General features: G+C 36.7%; 1 long non-coding RNA gene across 1 annotated transcript; it reads left to right on the top strand.

Moving 5' to 3' along the window:
* Positions 1 to 465: 465 nt before the first annotated feature.
* Positions 466 to 4442, top strand: LOC149393819 (uncharacterized). Its single transcript, XR_016299803.1, has 2 exons — positions 466 to 538; positions 4313 to 4442. It is a non-coding gene; the product is annotated as an uncharacterized LOC149393819 (long non-coding RNA).
* Positions 4443 to 7904: the final 3462 nt, after the last annotated feature.

Here is a 7904-nt window from a genome sequence, read left to right as displayed (position 1 = left end):
CTAAATTCTCGAGTGAATTATGCTCCAATGGATTTATCGAATTAATTTTAAATATGTTAAGGTTATGAAAAATCTCGGAATAAATAAAGGAATTATCGAGTTTATCTCGATTAATAAATTAATTCCGATGAAATATCCCGGAAATTAATTTAAGAAATAAGTTCTCAAGAATGAGAATTAATTCCGAGAAACCTTAAATATATTTTAATTAATCGAGAACGAATGAGAAAATTCTCGGTTCGAATCATATAATTATAAACCGTTCGGTTATGGATTTAATTGAATAATTATATGAAATGACGTGGTTGTAACAATTTTCAAGGGACCCAATTGAAAGAAAACAAGGAGAAGAGGTTGGATTGTAATTTATAGGATAAGGTTGAACTTGCCAACTCATCACTTATCCACCTTAGTTACTTTGCCATTAAGTCTTCATGGCCGAATAGAACTAAGTACACCAACTCAAAAGAAAAACAAACCCACGCGAGAAAAAAAAAAAAGAAAGGAAAAGAAGAGAAAAGAGAAAGAAAGGAAGAGGGTGATTTTGGTTTGTGCCCTTAAAAATTGCAACATTTTGTTTCATGCACTTAAAAGTTTCAACTTTAGGTGAGTACCTCTCTTAAATAAATAATACCTCATCAATATACCCTTCTCTTTTTTTTTTTTTTTTTTTTTTTTTTAAAAAAAACAAAACAACTACTCTTGAACGCATATTGAAAAAAAAAAAACAGTGTACGTGCTTGGCACAAGGTTCTCGCTTGCACACCACACCAATCATCGAGTGAAGCTTCATTCGGGCGGAAGACATCCGGTGACGAAGTCGAGTTCCGACAACGGCGACGATATTGACGAGCAAAAACTCAAGCCCTAAACAAATTAGGGCTTTGTGTTTAGGTAGTTTCATCAATGAATTTTTTTTTATTTCGAGTTTGATACTTATTTTGTTGTGTTAGATTGAAAACTTTGTTAGTTTTGAACCAGAAAAATATGTATCCAACTCAATGAAACTTTGATTGGAAAATATTTTCGAATGTTGAAGATGATCGTCGAACTCTACTGATACTAGTAATTTCCAGTAGATCAGTAGAGCAGTAGAGTTTCAGAGGTAGAGCAGTAGATCAGTAGATCAGTAGAGCAGTGGAGTTTGATTTAAGCAGTAGGGTTCCAGAGGTAGATCGGTAGAGCAGTAGAGTTTGATTTAAGCATTAGAGTTCGAGAGTTAGATCAGTAGAGCAGTAGAGTGATAGTTATATCAGTAGAACAAAGTAGATTTATATAGTAAATTTATTATTAGTGTTCTAATTTTTAATTTTCATATTGTATATTAAATTTATCATAAGTATTCTAATTTTTAATTATCATTTTTGTAGATAATGACGGAGACTACGATAACGGTTTATTACAATGGGAAGTGGAATAAGACAAAGAGAATTCCTTCAGTGGGAGAGAAGATGCGGAAGTATAGATGCTCAAAATGCAATCAATTTGGACATAACATATCAAGATGCCCTTTGAATGGAGGAGAAGCTAGGTCGACACCAAAAAAAAAATGCAAGAACTGATAAAAAAAAAAAGATGGTTATATGTATTTTTTGAATTGACTTATTTATCGTATGTCCATGGATGTTTGTTATCATGCATTATTGCTTTCATTATACAACTTTGTTATTATACATGAAACTAATTAATATTAATAACTTTGTTATAGATGAAGCTCATTAATTTTAAATTATTCATATAACTTTGTTATTATACATGAAACTAATTAATATTAATAAATTTGTCACTAATGTTATAGATGAATTTAATTCTAATTAATTGTTCACTAATTTTAATCAAATATACCATATGACACATATTATAGATGAAGCTCATTAATTTTAAATTATTCATATAACTTTGTTATTATACATGAAACTATCTAATATTAATAAATTTTGTCACTAATGTTATAGATGAATCTAGTTCTAATTAATTGTTCACTAATTTTAATCAAATATATCATAGGACACATATTATAGATGAAGCTCGTTAATTTTAAATTATTCATATAACTTTGTTATTATACATGAAACTAATTAATATTAATAAATTTGTCACTAATATTATAGATGAATCTAATTTTAATTAATTGATCTACTGACCAGTAGAGTAGCTCTAATGCTCGGTAGAGTCACTAGTAATATTGATCTACTGACCAGTAGAGTAGCTCTAATGTTCAGTAGAACCACTAGTAATATCGATCTACTGACCAGTAGAGTAGCTGTAATGCTCAGTAGAACCACTAAAACTACTGATCAGTAGAGTAGCTCTACCGCTCGATAGAACCTTGCATTTCTATATAAACGTTAATGCCTTCAAAATACCTTCTCAAGGACTTGTTCATCATATTAATTTCTAAAAACAATAAGTATCAAGACATGTAATATACTTAACTAGTACATATATTGAATATAAGTCAAGGTTCCCAATTGCCTTCAAAAATATCAACGGCCATCTTCTTCTTAAAGAGTGGAACGTTAGCATCGTTTATATCTTCAAAGCCTACTCCGGCGGAATCAAACTCGATATATTTTATTGCATATATTCCACAATCCGTTCCCCTGTTTACAAAAAAAAAAAAAAAAAAAAAAAGTTAAAAAATAACACAAAGTTGATTACCTAACAAATAGACATTGTAAATAGCATCTACACACTTACTTCTAATTTTGTGGCAAATTTTCACCCGCTTACACGGCCATGGACTTCTTAATTTTTTTCCAAGCTCATCAAACATACCACTTTGCTTAAGCATGATTGGCATCATTGTGCAAAGCGGTTCCATAAAAGCTCCAACATTAAATTCATCACACAATTTCATGTTGCAATAAAAAACAAATATCTCACACATTTGTAAATCTACTTTAACCCCCACCCAATGATTACCATTTACAAGATGAATAGTGTATAATGCTTTCATGTGTTTCCAAGATTTACCTAATTTAGGTGTTTGACCTACCCAATAAGATTGCAAACCTTCATCACATTTGTAATTCACATCTTGAGCTTTGTCCGTCATTGCAGGTACCATCTCATATATCCATATCTACAAAAAAAAAAGTGTATTTTAATACAACATTCAAAATAATTGATATTACTCTACTGACCAGTAGATCAGCTCTAATGGTCAGTAGAGCCACGATTAATTGATCTACTGACCAGTAGATCAGCTCTAATGGTCAGTAGAACAATTAATTATGGCCATTAGAGCTGAGCTACTGGTAAGTAGATCAATTGAATGTGGCTGTACTGGCCACGATTAATTGATCTACCGACTAGTAGATTATCTATAAAAGTTAAAACGCTTATTGGTAACAAATCCATCATATTCCAAAACCAACCAACCACTCAAATCACTTTGACGATCACACATGAGAAGAAGGAAAAAAAAATCATGCATGCTTTAACTTTAGTTTCTAAAGCTTAATCATTAGCGTGCTCTATTTCTCCTTCTCTCAATGCATTATCTGTAACACTTTATGCTTTCCTAGATATTAAGGGTAGGAAATAAAAGAGGCCCCAATCTTTAAGTAGAATCTTGCCACAGAATGCCTATACCACTATTTTATTCAGATAAATTTTAACAACTGAAATCAAAAGTCAGGGTTAGCATCGATCTTGCTGAAAAAGTCTCCACTAATGGGATATAGCGAACCAAGCAATTTGTTCAAGACGATGTCCGTATCCACATTGAAATATTCTGTGTATGATGAAATAATGAACAATTTCCGTCCAGACAGAGCATAAACAATTTCCGCTCAAGATAAGTTTACCTCGTCCTCCGCGCGCCGCCCTCGTCCTCCGCGCACCGCCAGTGTCTCACCTCGTCCTCCGCGCGCCGCCTTCGTCCTCCCGCGCAACCTTCATCCTCCGCGCGCGCCGGTGTCTCACCTCGTCCTCCGTGCGCCGCCAGTGTCTTCCGTCTCCCTTTAAATCTTCTCAACATCCTATCTCCCTCCGCTCACTCACCCCAAGCCTCTCTCTCTAACTTGGCCGGATTTTTTTTTTCTTGTGGTCGGGTACTCTCTGTGGTTTCTCCTCTTTCTCAAGTGAGAAACCTGCTCAAGTTCGCTAGGGTCACAGGTCTGAGCGGAAGGAGAGTTGGAATTTTCAAGTTTTCTATTTTATTTTTAATAAAAAAAATATGGACATATAAGTAATTTTGATGTTTTGGACTGAAAAAATAAATAGAAAAGAAAATAAAAATGAGATGAGGGTATAGAATTAAAACCAACTTTTTATAAATGCATTCAGTTAATTTTCTCAAAGGAAGAGAAAGAAAGAAAGAAAAGAGAAAAGAAGAAGAAGAGAACCGAGAGGGAGAGAAAGAGAGATCGAGCGAGAGAGAGGGGAAGAGAGCGAGAGAGCGAGAGAGTGAGACTGAGAAGCAAGAAAGAAGAGGGAGCTCGGCGGGAGAGCGAGGCGGAGAAACCGGGACCGAGCACCACATCGCGCGCGCGGCCGAGAAGGAGCGAGCGCCGCCGCGAGCACGCCGAGGGCACCGGCCGAGAGGAGATCGCCGGGAAAAGTGGGAGAGAAGGCCGGAGAAGACGTGAACCTCACCAAGGTAAGAGAAATTTTTACCTCTAGGGTTCGATTTCTAGGGTTTGAACTTTGGAAATTTGGGGGTTTCTGTTGGGTTGTCCTAGCTTGAGTCAGTGATGATTTCTCAAGCTTGAGCTGAACTCTGCTTCGGTGATTGCCTCTCATTCGTGTGGTTGTCCTGACTGTTATGGGTTGATTGTTTATGATGATGTTGTTGCCCGGCCGTGTGTTTGAGCTTGGCGTGGGTTTGCTATTGATTTTTGTGACGTGATTCTGAGGTTGTTTACTTGCCATTGAGTCTGGGTTTTGAGTAGATTGTGGTACCTTGTTTGGTTTTGGTGAAATTTGGATTAGCCGTGTGAGTGCTAGCCGTGTAACTTGTTGGCTGGAGGTTTTTTTTTTTATTTGGATTGATTTGGCCGTGAATATAAAACCCGGAATCTGAGAATTGTTAGTTTTGAGTTGTGATGTTAAAATTATAGATTTGGCTTTGTTCGGATTTGTAAATGGTCGTTAAGTTTGGTCTTGTTGTGAGTTGGTTGTCGAGAGTCTCAGCTTAGTTAGGAGGGCTGAACAGGGCGTGGGCCAGCGGCTCGGGACGGCGAGGAGGCTGTCCGAAGATTGGTGGAGGTGCTGCGCGAGCGACAACGACTCGGGGGCAACGAGACGGGCTGAATGCTAGAGTTAACGGCACGACGTGGTTGAGCGTTTGATACGTAAGGGGCAGCGATGCGAGCAGCCCTCGAGGGATGTTGTGAGGACCAAATAGAGTCCGTTAGAAGTTAGCGAGTCGAGAATTTTCCCGAGTCTCGACTCGAGCTAGGCGCGAGCCGTTAATTAAATTTTATAAGTCATTTGATATATTGTGAATTATAGTATTATTATGTTTTTATGGTTCACTAAGTACACTATTTTCCGAGATAAGTTTCGTTATAACTCGTTGAAAATTAATATGTGATATTATTAAACTCGTTGATTATTCAATTAATTATATAGTATCCTTATCTTAATTACGTATTAAAAATCGAGTTCGACTATAAGCTCGACTCCTTAGAAAAAAAAAAGAATATCAACGAGAAATATTTTATTTACGTAAGAAAATAGAAATAAAAGAAAGGTTCGACTACGAACCAAGGGTTCGATTATTTCGTAAATGTTTTATTAAATCGAACCCAAAATTATTTACGATATGGTTAGACATTTAAAATAAACGATTTAGTTTATTTTAAATGAAAAGGTTTTACGTATTTATTTAATATATGTTCTCAAATGTTATAACTTGTCAATAAAAAGAGACAAGTCAAAAATATTTTCTAAAATACACTTGAGAAATGTTGTTTTGAGTTATTTTCGTATAACTTACATACGCTATAGATTTTTAGTAGGAGTTTCTTTATACGTTCTTTTCTCTTGGGGTTCGACCATCGGGAACCTATTCTAAGCAGTGGGCTTTGCCCAGTCAGAAGAATAGGTGGTCGAATAATGTAGAACGTTCCTTAGCTTAGATTAGAAAAGCGATGTCAAGGCCTTATTTTTAGGCGTCGATTCTTTTCTGTATCTCTGTTTTATCTTCGTATATTCTTTGTTTCTTGTGTTTGAGACACTCTGAGTAGCGTGACTAGGAGTTCATTTTGGATACGTTCCTTGTGAGCTTTCTTTCCAGTAGAAGTATGTACGTTAATGTATCGAGGGATGAGATACTAAGTACGCTCGACGTTCGATCTTTCTCTTCCATACATAAGTCCAGATTGCTATAAGGATTAGCAACGAGCAGGAAGAGCTTACGTGGACTGGGTTATACGTGATGTTAAGAAGAACCCTTTTGTTTGGAAGAGAAGATTTCAGGATTCGAGAGAATCATATCCAGGTAAGTGGATTTTAGGCACCTACAATATCAAGAAATATTATACACACACATATATATATATATATATATATATATATATATATATATATATATATTATATACATATGTTGTACGTGCATTTTTTATATGCTTTCTAGTAAGCAAGAGTAAGATAAGCCAAAAGATAAGTCACTATCAAGATTAAGGGCTTTAAGCCACTAACGAAATGGAAAACGGAATTAGTCCGGCTAACAAAAATGGCTAGAGGTACTAGGAACCCGAGCCTTTTTTACGTGTTTAGTTAGTTCCCCCAAGAGATCTAGTCCTAGTAAACTGGGTTATGAGAGACTGTTATTAAGACTCGTATTCAAAAGCGATGATATTATGATAAGATCTTTAACTGTCACATTATGAGATCTTATAAGTCACGAATTAATAAGCGAAAAGAATATATGTAAGATCGGGATTGAACCCGAACTAAACAGTCTCTCATGTTAGGTTAATTAAAGAGAAAACATGGAATGGTACTGCCTCCGACATATACCCCATGTTAGCAGGTACCTGTTATCCTTCGTGGTGGTACCAAATGGGGATTAGGCAGGAGACTGTGCACCCTCCTGTCTGGCGCCAATAAGACATGTGTCATGCGGATATCATTAAGGGATCCCGAGCAGGAAATGTATTGTATGATAGGAATTGTCGGGACCTAAGCTGGCATATTCTCAAGTAGGTAGGAGTTACTGGGACCTAAGCTGGTAGTTTCTTAGATTATGATAAAAGTAAGTATGTTATGATGTGAATCGCCGGGACCTAAGCTGGTGAATTCTTAAGTAAGAGGAATCTCTCGGGACCTAAGCTGAGTGATTCCTAAGTAAGATGAATCTATCGGGACTTAAGCTGATTGATTCTTAGTTGTTTTTCTCGCAGTCTTGTTAGAGCCAAATTCAGATGTTGTGCGTGTTCTTCTTCGGTTTTCGAGGAAATCAGGATGTCGTCAATAAACACGATGACGAACTTGTCCAAGAAATCCTCGAACACTCGATTCATCAAGTTCATGAACGCTGCTTGTGCGTTAGTCAATTCAAACGACATCACTAAGAACTCGTAATGACCATAATGAGTCCGAAAAGCTGTTTTCGGGATGTCTTCGTCTCGAACTTTTAGCTGATGGTACCCAGAACGCAAGTCGATCTTAGAGAATACAGTTGCTCCAGCGAGCTGATCGAAGAGGTCATCAATGCGCGACAATGGATATCTGTTCTTGATCGTCACTTGGTTCAAACCACGGTAATCAATACAGAGCCGTAGTGAGCCATCTGCCTTCCTGACGAACAATACCGGCACTCCCCAGGGCGAATGACTCGGTCGAATGAATCATTTATCAAGCAAATCCTGAAGCTGTGTCTTGAGTTCTTTTAATTCTGCTGGAGCCATATGGTATGAGGTTTTAGATATTGGCGCTGTGTCTGGGATG

Source organism: Urtica dioica, chromosome 6, assembly GCF_054948205.1.
Source record: "Urtica dioica subsp. dioica isolate 48M chromosome 6, U.dioica_male_clone48M_v1_H2, whole genome shotgun sequence".
Lineage (NCBI taxonomy): Eukaryota > Viridiplantae > Streptophyta > Magnoliopsida > Rosales > Urticaceae > Urtica > Urtica dioica.
Note: the sequence above shows the minus strand (reverse complement) of the source record. Positions and strands in the feature narration are given on the sequence as shown.